Genomic DNA, 14,047 nt, shown 5'->3' on the forward strand with positions numbered 1-14,047 from the left:
AAGTCACATTATTGATCAATTTTCTCAGTCTATTGTTCTTTTGCACTATAATAATTTTAAACAGATCAACCCTAGACCACCTGTAAGTTTGCAAATCAGGGACCAAGACATTTTATCAATGGCAAGTTCATTACGGTCTTACGCTTACTAAAAATTAGTTCAGCTAATGACAAAAATTCCTACAGTTAGAATCATGGAATATCTCAAGATGGAACTGACCCATAATGATGACCAAGTCCAACTTCCTGCTCATCACAGGTCCATCTAAAACTAAAGCTTATAACAAGACATTCCTTGAGCTCTGACAGGCTTGGGGCCATGATGGCTTTCCTGGGGAGCCTGTTATGGTGACTGACCATCCTCTCAGTGAAGAACCTTCTGTTAATGTCTGATCTGAACTTCCCCTGGCTCAGCTTCATTCCATGAACTCATGCCCTATTGTTGGTTACCACTGGAGTTACTTAGATGAATACAGGTGTTCATCATACAGGCTGACATGTCCCCTAAATCCCAACTGTACCTGTTCCTTCCACATTCTGCTTTTCCAGATCATTTCTAGATCCAAATCCCAGCTTGCCTTCTTCCCTTGAACTCTCCTTGTACATCTATTCCAGGCAGATGAGAGCTTTTGTTAAAGCCAAATGAAACTCTGCTTTCCACAACATTTATGCTACCACTTGAAGAACAAAATTTATATTTCTGTAAATGCCCAGTCATGCCAATAAGGTCTATGGCCTATAGTATTGAACACAGTGCAAATACAGAGTAGGACAGAGAAAAAGAAGCAAGTTCAAACAAGGTGAGGTGCATCTCAATTATATGTTCTTAATGCTTATATGGTAAGATGAGCTTACCACGTAAATTACACCGCCCCAGCATCCCTTACCTGCCAACTGAGTAGGCGTAAAGAAGTTGGTGGGCAGCTAATACAATGTAAGAACATAAAGAAACTTTGTATGTGCCAGTCTGCACACCACCTCCATATCTGGCCCTCAGCACATTGTCATATGACTTTAATAGCCCAGATAAATCAGTTCCTGAACCAAACTCCTACACTGGCTATATTCATGGATGCAATTAAGCATTTAAAAAGACATTTGAATTTTTACTTTGAAAAAGATAAAACACAACCAAAAAGCCCATACCTAAAATACCACCAGATATAAGAACCAGCATTTTACTGCAGAATGAAAAGCAATGCTAACAGCACTGATCTACTTGCATTAAAATTGAGTTATCAATTCATCAAGAAAATAAATTCAACACAGTGAATTACTATAGAATATATGAACATCAGTCTTTAATATTCAGGAAAATTTCATTAATGCCACACTTCACCTAAACCATTCAAGTGTTGTGCAGCCAAACAGTTTCTTCCAGTGGTTTGTACCTGACTCATGTTTCAGCTCAGACATTTCCACAACAGCAGCACATATACATTCAATCCTTTGCTCCCTGGAGTTTTCTGCAGACTGCTCAACAAACACTTCTCTTTACCTCTGCAGAACAAACGAGTGCTGCCCTCAGAAAAATATTATGAGGATGTTTATCCAGCTCCTGCCCTCACCAACCACCCCTCCAATGGCTGCTCTCTCACCGACAATGAAAACACTGCTCAGGGAATTAGTCACTAGAGGGCACTTAGAGAATCCAGAAGATTAAGAATGTGTTTGGGATCAGAAGGCCATAACAGTTTAAAGAGTCCAAATGATGGGATTTGCATTTACTTCCTAAGCAAACTCCTGTGACTAGTATTTTAAGATACAAAACCAGGAAAATAATTATATTTTAGATTATGACCTTTATCATATTTTGTCTTTCCATCAACTGAATGAGAGAAGGCTGGGGAAAAACTCTTCTCTGAGGCAACACACAGACTAGGCTACATTGGTCATGCACTTCTAGACAAATGTTGAACAAAAGTGTTAATTGCTGGCATGTAAGATACAAATTATTATTATTACAAGATATTGGCTGTTTCTGCTGGGCACAGCTTCAGGGAAAGAGGTGCAGGAGCACACAAACCAGTGTGGCAAATTCACTGAAATACAGCATTTCATTTCACTGCAGTGCCTCAAATTCACTATGCATTTCACAAGACAAGGATGTGATTATGCCCCAGAGGCCCTGCAGATTTTATTCTGTATGTGACAAACCACTGAAAGGTGATAAGTGCTATGTCAGGAAAGCAGGATCAAGAATCCTGGATGGTGGAACTTGCAGTCACCCAGAGCAGGCACAGGCTGTATATATTTGAGCTCTAAACTTAATTCTCATTTAAAGACAGAGCATAAATAAAGACTACTCTCATCCCTGCTGTGTTACCTGAACAGCTCAGTCCTTTGCTTCTTGTATTAATTGTAAGCTGCAGCTTTCAGCCCAGTACATCCTGTCTTTAATAAGATTAAAATATTCTTGGCTACCAAGAGTTTTTTTTCTGTACACTTCTGATCTTATGCTGGAGAAAAAAAAATCAGAATTCATTATCAGTGAGTTCTGCAAAACCTCAAACCACTGCTTTTGTGAAGGCCAAGTGCAAGGCAGCACAAGGAAGGGTTGGGCTGCTGCTGCACCAAGGGCTGTCAGGAGGAAGTGGTGAGGTGAGCACAGGTCACAGCACCTGGCCATGGGAGAGGGTGGTGAACAGTGACCCTGACAGGTCTGTCACACACTATCAAAGCACTGCTGCACTCGACTGTGTTCTCTAGCAGGGGCTTGGGCTGGCTCAGTGCCCAGACAGAGATGGGGCACTCAAAGCTCACAAAAAAAAAGCAGAATGGCACTGGGTGGTACTTGGAGAGCACTGCAGGAAGACTGAAGGTGTGCCTGCCTCTTGCTAAGTATTCGTTAAAACTCTGATTTATAAATTGGCTCTGTACCTTGTCTAAATTGACTTTGGAAGCCTACAGGAAATACTGCCCCACTTCCCTGTGTTTGCCACAGGGGAAATGAGAAACCACTGGGTCCCTGGGGCTAATTACTTTCTTCAAAACCCAGCATTGCTGTTTCTGACTCAGCGCAGCATTCAATTTTGTGCTGAGATTGTATCTATATCGCATTACAGGATGAGTTGCAATAGCACCTGATGTTAATTGCAGTGCACAGACTGCTCCCTTCTCTCCTTTACCCCAGTTATCAAGAAAAACCGGAAAGTCCACTTCTGCTGGTTTTAATTTAGCCTCTTCCACCCATGCAGAGTGCTTGTCTGACGGGAGAGGCAGGGGCTGTCATCCTCTTTCTGCCTGAAAATATCTAACAAAAAAGGTAGAGACTAGCTGGATGTCTACATGTAGGTATTCCATCCCAAACAATCAGATACTTAATGGAGACTGAGATGTTGGGATTCATGACAGCCACTTGGTGTAAACAGATACAGACAGGTACCATACTATTCCTGGATTTCCCCAAAGCCAGGCAGCCTTCCTTGCCTCTTGCATCCACTGAAAGCAGAGAAAAGGACAGAGCTGAGGTAATAGGAAAAGGACATCACTAGGCTGCTCTCAAAGCTTGTCAGTCTCTTTCAGGGCCTGTGCCTGCCTAAAACACCAGAGTAACCCTCAAACACACCAGAATCCAAACCACAGAGACAAGCCAGGGCATTCTGACTGGACAAGAATATATGGCTCAGCAAATTGTCCTGTAGGAACTAAATCTGAAAATATTTGTTGGGTCATGAATAAAATCTACTTTTTTTCTGGAACACAGCAAAAGAGATGAAGGGGTTTAACATCTTATCATTATTTTGTTTCCCTCCTAAATGTCCACCTCTGACAGTGGCATTCTAGCACCCACCATGAATCATATAAATGTTTGTTTCTGACAAGTTATTTGCTAGCCTGTCATTTGCCATTCCTATCATTTCCCACTCCCCTTCTTCCAGCAGCAACCAGGATTTCTGTCATTTTCAAGTGTTAACCAGCAATGGCAGCTGCCACTTGCTTAGCTTCATATGTACATAAAAGAATGATAGGGATTTGTAAGATGTGCCACGCTTTCAGTGGACATTGAATGAACAGCATTAGAAGAAAATGAATGAATTGGTCTACTGGAAAGTAATTCCTCTGGGACCAGCACTGGGTGCTTTGGATATTTTTGAGTGAGATCCTTCAAGCCCAACCTCCCACTAAAACAACAGGAGGGCAGCCACAGTAGATCAGGCAGCAGGGCTGTTTCCAACAGTGAACATTAGTTGCTGCTACTCACAAGTCTGCCTTGTACTTCTGTTCACCTTGCCATGTAATTCCTTGAGTGTTTTCAGGTGAGTCAAAGTGCTGTAAAGCATCTCCTCTCCTCTGATTTCTTAGTTAAAGTCTCTTTCTCTGTTTGGCAGCCCATTGTTTTCTACTCTTTCCCCATCAGCAGTAGCAAAATTGCTCTGACTATGGTCCAACTTGCAACGTGATGTTTCCAGTCTGGAGCTGCTCTGGGATTTGCCTCCATTCTCTTAGGACAGAAGAGGTTAAAAAAAAATAAATAAAAAAAAAATAGGAGATGAACAGAACATTCTGTCAAATAAACATTTGCTAATGCTCTTGAGCAAGAGAAATAGAACAGGTAGCAAACAGATTAACTATCTGCTACAGCAAATAAACAGCAGCAAAGGTGCCCTTGATGCTCTTTGGATGGTATTTCTGCATTGAGCCTGATACTCTGATATATTAATTGATCTCTCCAACAAGAGCCATGACCTTTATATACAAAATTGGAGGTCAGACCTCAATATAATATAATTAATCTCCCGTCTGGTGTAATAAAAACAGGCTTGCTGTTAGTTTGACTTCCTGTTTGTTTATTTTCTCTCTCTCCCATGAGGAAGAAATGATTTTTGCAGGTAAACAGTTTATCAGTAAAATTATCATCTCTTTGGGCGTAGGTCTAGCAGAGCTTGCTGAGAATCCACAGGTTTGATTCTATATGAAAGTTTAATGCCACTTCTAGGTTAGTTTTATGTCTGAACATTGAACATGATAAATGAGCAACTGGTTCTTCTCTTCTGAGGCTGAGCTACATGAAGGGGTCTGACTGCAGCCCTGGAATACCTTATCCAGCAGGGAGTATTCTCCCTTCTAGGCCTGGAACAGATGAAAATGACACTGCAGCCTGAGTCAAGCTCTAGGGTACAAAACTGAAAAATACTATTGAAAAACTCAGGGTGGAGAATGACAGAAATTATTTAGGAGCTTAAAAAGATTTTGCAGTAATCTAATTAAAGAATTTTATCTGCTGAACTCCTGCATGAGACACACAGCAAGAGCTTCTAAAGCATCTGGTTCAACCTAGGGCCAAAAAATTAAAGCTAAACAAAGTGAAATTACAAGTAAAATGTTTTTCAGAGCCAGAAGAGATCAATTGATGCAATAAGCTACCGAGGGAAGCAGTAGACATGCACAGGTCTCTGGATCATGTGTTAGTCTAACAGGAAGAGAGAACATGGATGGAACTTTATGAGAGCTCAGCCCATGAGAGTATTGGTCCCTTGCAGCCATAAGGATGAGAGCCTATCTAAACAATCCCTTCTTAAAGACAGTAGGGACAGAGTTAGATCACATCCACTCCACATCAAGCTAAGTTACCATCTCTTGCAAAGTCAAGAAAATCTTCTGAAGTGTTAGGGTGAGAAAGGACATGATAACCCCAAGCCAATTCCTTCAAACAGATCATATTCCCTTGGCTCTCATTTTCACATGGGCCAAGAGGCTGACAACCTTCCCATGCACAAGGGGCAAATGCTTCCAACCTCCCACACCTGTTTTTTTTAATTAAAAATCCAAGGGCTTAAGTGATCAGGTTACATGGAGGCAATAAAATGGGAGAACTTTTTGATGAAAGATAAAGTGAACATCCCAAGACACTAGAATATAGGCTTGTTTAAATTGTAAGTATCAAGCAGGTGTCTTCACTGAGGGGTCCAGTGATCAGATTTCACAGCTGAAGGACAGAGATGAAAATTAGTATATTTATACAAGTAGACTTTTGTTACTATTTTGTCTCTGGGCAAGTTGGATAGGAGATAAAGAGGTTTAATAAAAGTGTCTTGCTGCAACTTTTGCACAGCTCCTCAAGCCACCCACTTGCTGAAAGAGAAACATTGCCACCAAATGTAGTCCATGAACCACAGTGAAACCACACCCTTTACCTGCCATGGATCACACTAAAAATAAAGCCTAGAGAGCCAGTTCTCAGATACAGGAGTACATAGTCTTAATATTGCTCCTGGGAACTTTGTGCACACATTTTCCTCAGTAGAAGAGATGACCAGGGCTAGTCTCTCCCTCAGCTTTAAAGCATACTGGACAACACTGAGTCTGGATCTCTCCTCAGAATTAATTTCCCTTGAAAATTTCAAAAGGGCAGAAACATGCTATGGACAGATGTGATTTTTACCATTATTAATTTTGTAGCTACAATCTGTGTACTGGTAGCTCTGCACAGAAAGTGGGATCTAAAATTCTGATGTGCTTTTATTACATGTATCACTCCCAGAATTACAAAGCTGGACAGCTGGCAAAGCCAAACATCACATCAACATCTCAGAAAACAGATGAATTTTAGATAGTTATTTCTTTTTTGGAACGATGCCTCTACTTGTCACACCAAATGGATCTTCACTAAGACAATCATTACCTTTGTTACTCTTCTCCAAAATGGAATTTGCTTCCATTTGCAACTCTGTATAAACACACCAGCACTTGGACACTGCCTGACTTTTCTCATCCCTTCATGGATACTTGCAGGTGCAACACACCCAACTGGAAAGAAAGGGTTTATTATGTGTTTGTTATCTCAGCCACTGCTACAAACCCCTGATGGGAGACTACACAGAAAGGACCAGTTGGGAAGGGAAGCCCTATTAAATGGGCTGTTCACAATCACAGTTTCTCCTCAAAAACCCCAACTTCTGTGGTCAGTTGACAGAAGTCATGGATGTCATGTCCTCTAAAGCTTAAGTCAGAGCAGCTGCTTCTCTCTTTGTTTTGCACAGAGTGCACCCGGATAGCAACACACACATTACATAATAGTCAGAAACTGAAAGGAGCCAGATTGCTAAACCCTTCTAAGAGGATGAGATTTTTTATTTCCATCACCTGATAATTTAATTGCTCAATTAACTCTGCCTCAATGCCTTGGCTGTGGAAGAGGAATGCTCCCTTGCAGGTCATGGTAATCCAGATAGGAGACAAGTAAGCAATGCAAAGGTAAATGATTCCTCTACAGCAAACCAAGTGCATCATCCAATTGTATTTTCTCTCCTGCTCTGCTCCTTGCTCCTTGTGTTTTAGGGACAAAACAGGCACCAGACAAATAAAAGACCATAAAACTCTGGTAAAGCCAGTATCATATGTCTTACCAACGTGGTTTAAATCTAAAATTTTCTTAGCCAATTCAAACCTAGCATGGACATTTCTTTTTGCATTTTTGAAACTCTGTAATGTGCCTAATTTAGGTAGCAGAGTAATTTCCTCCTTGAGGAGGACTTTGAAACATCTGCTGCATCACTGAACATTATACTCTTGTTTTTCTTTACCCAAGAAGCCAGTGGAAAGGATGCCATTAAAGTGGCATTTATTGACTATCCTGGGGCAGAGTGGGACTGAAGGCCTGTGGATGTCATTCTTGTCCATCAGCAGACCATATCTCAGAGGGCTTCAGTTCCAATGAACGTGCCTGTAACCATTATTGCAGCAAACTACACATAATTTAATCATTCCTTCTTTCATAAATTCAGCAGTCAAGTTCATAAACCTGTGTCTCTGCTGTTCATGTCAAAACCTGAGTGCTCCTGTACAATTTATGAAATCATGTTAGATTATTTATTTATATTTCTCATTTATAAGCTAGTGGGCAAAAATTTCTATTAAAAATAATTTAAAATTGCTTAGGGGTATAGGAGAGTCTGTATCACTGAAGACTTTTAAGATTGTCTGCCAGGATGCTTGAGAGCACGTTAATGTTATTAGATCATGCCTTGGGCCAAGGAGCTAACATAGAGGAACTCTGTGACCTTGCAAGATCTTTCCTAGCTATTCCTGGAACCAATGAATGACAATTGCCTGGAAAAACAGCAAACTAAAACCTAGTAAAAGAGACACTTCTGGTCTATGTTCTCAGGAAGGAAAAAAAAATTACAAAGAGGATGGAAAAGTCTACATCTAACAAAGTAATGAAAGAGTTTACAATTGAAATCAGTGAGTACTAAAGGGAAAAACATCCTCTGCTACATGATCCCTACTTAACGTCTTCTCATGAACATCATCATTAAATCCCTACCCATATTATAATTTTAAACAGCTCCTTCAGCCTCTATTTGTGAACTTCCCCCTGGTAGTGCTCCTTTCCACCCTCATGAGAGCTCACATTAAGTCATTCCACAATGAGCCTTTCCTAAATTCCTCCCTGAAGCCACCTCTAAAACATGTAGGGGTGAAACAGAATTTACTTGGCAGATTACTGACCCCCTTTTGCTCGTATTTAAGATGCAGTGGCTCCTGAATTCTTGGTCACTAGAAATCATCAGCCTGTTGATTCTACAAGTACTCACCATGCTAGAAAATCCTGTTTCTGCCTCATGCCATGCAAAGCCTGACTGGATGTTACTTTGACCTGAAAAACAAGAAACTAAGTAGGTTTGTAGACAAACCTTGAGCTGCTGACTACATCTGTGTCAGGAAAAGGTGCATCTTTGGCAATGACAAATTATATTTAGAATATGTCTTTTCTTAGACAGATCCTTTAAATCAGGGCAGTTCAAAAGAGGTGAATTTAATTAGAAAACATTTATCCCAAATGTCATAATGACAATCTTGGATATTCAAGATTAATGAAAGCCAGAAAGAAACTAAAAATAGCAGCAATTATAAGTAACCAGCTTGGGAAACAGATAACAGAAGAGGCAGTGAGGAACTGGAAAAGAAACCCAAACCAAAACAACCCCCTACCTTTCAGCAGACAATCAGAAGTGTACATTAGTATAAAAATTAATGCATCCCTCTATGAAAACATCTGTAATAATCAGATTGCCCACTATGACATTTATAGGGTAAAATCTCCCAACAGTAATACAGAAAATGTAGGTATTTCTCATAGTTATTTCTTTTTTGGAATGATGCATATCATATATCATACCATAGCTTAAAACAAACTCAGAGTGACATTTAAAAAGTAGTACTAAAAATGGGATATTATTGAATCAGCATCCTGGAGAGATGTCTGAAGACCTCATTGCCAATGCTCATTTTCTGCAAGTCATTGAAAAATAAGGAAGCTTTATAGGTCAGAGAGAAAAACTAATCTTTAGAAGTACAAACAGGACAATCCAGGACTAAGACCTCTCTCAGGTATTTAGAGACAATAGCCAAGAAATAACTCTTAAGTTTGCAACATGGAAAATTTATTAAAAAACAGGAATAAGTTTAGGTGTCATTAAGAAATGGAAAGGCTTTGTAAGGAGAGACAAAAAGACCAAAACAAAATGTTACTTATGGCCTTTGACTAGAACTTCTCTGCTAGTAAACAAAGTACTGTGACATCAGTAGTGACAGAACTCCAAGTAAAAGCAATTTTACTTTCAAAATGTTTGGATTAAGGAAATGCAATTGTAGCTTAATCTGTTTGGGATACCATCAGAAAACTGCCTTAAAGATGATAAATTTGCCTATTAACTCCACCTAACGTACAGAAAAATCTGCAGAACATCTCAGTATGAAGGTAGAACATTCTGCAAGAACTTGATGATTGTTACTTTACATATGAAAAGTGTTTCTATTCCATTCTTAGAGATTTTATCATGCAAATCATGCAGAAATGGGTGACTGAACATTCCAAAAGACTTAACCTAACTTTTACTCTGTTTGCTTAAGCAAATACTCTGATACCTGTCACCAGTTCAAATTTAATCTTGTCCCAAGGCTAGAAAACAGGTCACAGTAAGTTATGTTTGCCTTTTTGTTGTGAAACTTCAATGTATTTTCATACCAAAGACACATGAAATAATTTCTAAGCCAGCTGACTTCACTGGTACCTCTTGACTGCTACAGGATTCTGAAATATTTGCCTTTTTTTGAAGAATGTAAGCACTGAAGGATAATCTGGTCCTTTAATTGTTACATTACCTAAGGACAATTTCTCTAAATGAGCCTGAAAGAAATGCCAAGTTTTAATTTCACTATTACATGCAAACCTGAACAAGAGCTTCACAGAAAGGCCCACAGTTCTAGTGTTTGAAATCTACAAACGCTGTAGGTTTTATTTTGTGTTGGAAGCTCATCAGCTTTCAAGCATATCTTCACTTTTATAAAGCAGTTGTGCAGACCCAACACAAATGAATGGTGGAAAGCCACGGGGAAACCAGAGCACTACCAATTATCTGCAGTTGAATAGTGTTTCTCAGAGAGACAATCACAGAAAAAACTGGAAAAGACCTCTGAGATCATCAAGCCCAACCTGTGACCCAACACCACCTCATCACCCAGACCATGGCACTGAGTGCCGCATCCAGGCTTTCCTTAAACACCTGCAGGGACACCGTGACTCCACCACCTCCCTGGGCAGCTCATTCCAACACCTGACCGCTCTTTGGGAAGAACTTCTTCCTTATGTCCAGCCTGAGCCTCCCCTGGCACAGCCACAGCCTGTGTCCTCTCCTTCTGTTGCTGCTCCCTGGGAGCAGAGCCCGATCCCCCCTGGCTGCCCCTCCTGTCAGGGAGCTGTGGGGAGTGATGGGGTCTCCTCTGAGCCTCCTCTTCTCCAGGATAAACACCCCCAGCTCCCTCAGCCGCTCCTCACAGGCCTTGTGCTGCTGCCCCTCAGCATCTGCCGGGCACTGCGGCCCAGACCCGCACACAGCGCCGAGCTCAGGGCCCTTCCCCGCTCCTGCCACGCCATTCCTGCCGCCAGAGGCCGGTGGAAGGCGGGCAGGCGCTTTGGGAGCCGTGTGCTGGCCGTGAGCTCGGTACAGTCCAGCCGCTGTCCCTGAGCTCGGTGCAGTCCAGCCGCTGACCCTGAGCTCGGTACAGTCCAGCCGCTGTCCCTGAGCTCGGTACAGTCCAGCCGCTGTCCCTGAGCTCGGTACAGTCCAGCCGCTGTCCCTGAGCTCGGTACAGTCCAGCCGCTGGCCCTGAGCTCGGTGCAGTCCAGCCGCTGTCCCGCTGCCGGCTCGGGGTGACTCAGGCAGGAGCTGCGGCCCGGCCCGCCCGGTTCTGCAGCTCCGTGACTCAGGCTCAGGGCCGCCCCCCGGAGCCCTGGGACGTGCCACAGACCTCTCCTTGCTTTCAAAGCAATCTCCTGCCCGGAGCGCCTCGGGAAAATCTCCCTTTCAGCATTAACAACGAAGAATTACTTAACAAAGCAGAGCGAGGAAGCGCTTTAACAATATCTCCTGCTCTGGATGCGGAAGAGCGGAGTGCATCTGCTGACTAACAGCGGGGCTGGGGTGGGGAGGCCGCTGGCTGCTCTGTGAGGGAGGAGACAGCTCCTCACTGATGCTCTGGGCACTACAGGAAAAGCTGTCATCTTCAACATCTTCCCTTGCCTGTCAGGGATCTAACACCCACTGCTTCCACAGCTCATTTCCCCCCTGGCTAAAATGCATGTTTAAAATAATGAGCCTGGAACACTAAAGAGGAATTAAACTGCAGCTACAGCTCTCCGTTTGGCTAAAAGCGTTAAATAGCAATGGAAAAAATTATAATATTTGTGTGACCTTGGGAAGGAAGACCCCAAACACATAAGTCCGTTTGTAACAAAGTAACCTTCTGTGAAAAGTGAACGAAAATGGGCCTGATGTGCCCTTTCCCGAGACCCACATGCTGTGCAGAGAGCACAATGCAGTTTTTGTAGAAGACCACCAGGATTCACACACGCTCCCAGGCTCACTGGCATGTCAGCCCTTGGCCAGCAGAGCAGAGTAGAAGTGCAGCCTCCCAGGAAAAGGCATGAATGTGGACAGGATGGGAAACAACCACTCCAACACTGATTGAATTTCCTGGAGAAACTTTTGGAGAGTGAAGGGTTTCCTCTTAGGGAGAGAGGGCGCAGGACTATCTATTTCTTATAAAGAGGTTTCTTTTATTCTTCAGGAAAATACAGCAAGTAAAATACTTACACTGTGAAGATTCATGGATCTCTCCAGGTTCTGGGGTCAAAGGCTTGCAAATGCTAAGGAGCAGAACTTCCCAACACTATCATCAATTGCAAAAAATGTTAATTTTGTTACAATCATCTTCTGTAAGGGCAGACATGACCAGCCAAGACTACTCCATCTTATCTACCTGCTTATGATCAAAATTTTTTGTCAGCTGCTATTCAAGTGCTCCACAAGCCTTCAAACACCATACACCCTTCACCTCGTGCCTCAATTACATGCATCCTCACCACAAAACAGAGTGACTCAAAGTCTGCCCACACAGATCGTGGCCTAGACAGCTGCTGATCAGGATGTGGAGGATTCAGCCACATCCTGAACATGGAAGAGACCACAAAGTAGGACAGACAGGATGGCACTGACAGGCATGTGAGTCAGAACACAAGGGAGAAATGAAGATACTGTTGACAGCATGATAAGCCTGGAGGCAACAGGAAGCCTAATTTCTAGACACATACAGAATGGTGAATCAAGATAAAACCCCTCTGTAGCAGATGCTGCAACACCCTCTCAGGACATGTTCCTGAGCACGGAATCTCACTGGGATGTATTTATACCCCTGCCAGGACCTGTGTGAACAGCTCTTTAAGACAGGAGAGAAGGCTTCAGAGAATCTTTTGTGATTATTAGTTATGTTAGAACAGACTGGACCTTTGTCTCTGTTAACTTTTTGAGTCAACTCCATGGGTCACCAGCCAGAAAACCCAACATGAAATGCAGTCTGGTGTTTTGTTAATAATATACTGTGTGTTTGTTCATGTTCTTTAATCACATGGTTTTTGCTCTGTGGAACATCCTGTCTCTCTGGCCTAAGCCAGTTCAGAAGTAAAAATGCTTTGGACTGAATCCAGACAACACATACATTTTTGTCTTGCTCTGGAAACCTTATGTCAATTTAAAACAATTCAGCGGAGTTTGTATTACTGCATTTGCCTGAAGAATAAAAGGAACATGTTTATAAGACATAGACAGCCCTGTGCCCTCCCTCCTCCAAGAGGAAACCCTTCACTCTCCAAAACCCAGAGGCTAACATACCAATAAGTTGATTAAAATTAACTGCTCATAACAAGTTATTCATCTATTGCTAGTGTTATGTTTCTAATATATCAGCAAATGTGGTAACTGCTTATTTTTCTGTATTTTCAGACTAAGGTTACAGCATTAATATTTCATACTAAAGTGCTTGGTTTGTCTGGTTTTGTGCAGAAGGTTTTGGGAGTTTGGGCATGTTGAATTAATCTCTAAAACTTGTATTGTGTTTCTACTTCTGAGTATTAGTTAAACCACCAAATATGGCTTCATATCACTGCCACTCTTGGGAGCAGAACATATTATACATAAATTTACCACTCAACTGTTAACACCTCAGATCCCCAGATATCTGACAGAACCCCTGGGTTCTACCACTGCTGCCTCCTGAACTATTCAAACTGGACAATACGCACAAAACCACTGGAGAACAGTCCCAGGGCAGCAAATCCTCCTTCAAGTCCCATCTGACTCATGCTTTCACGAGTTGGATAACAGGTTTTTATTCAGCCACGTTGATTTCCAGCATGTCACTCAGAGTTTACAGAGCACCTCAGTGCTTCACCTTCTGCCCTATTTGTAATATCCAATGGCTAAACTACTGAAACTGTGTCAGCACACTCAGGGGGACAGGATCCACAGAAGACACAATCAAACCAAGCAGCACAACCAAAAACAAAAGACCCCCAAGATTTCCAGATCCCAAAAATACAAATAAACTGTGTAACTCAAAAGCTATACTAATGTGGAGTTATGTTTTATAATAAGAACCAGCAAACAAATGTATTGCAGAAATGCCATTTCAAACTAAGTGCACATATTATTTGTAACAAAGAAATATTGTAACATAAAACAACCAGAACTGACCATTAGAATTTC

Source organism: Parus major, chromosome 21 (assembly GCF_001522545.3).
Source record: "Parus major isolate Abel chromosome 21, Parus_major1.1, whole genome shotgun sequence".
NCBI classification, from domain to species: Eukaryota; Metazoa; Chordata; class Aves; order Passeriformes; family Paridae; genus Parus; species Parus major.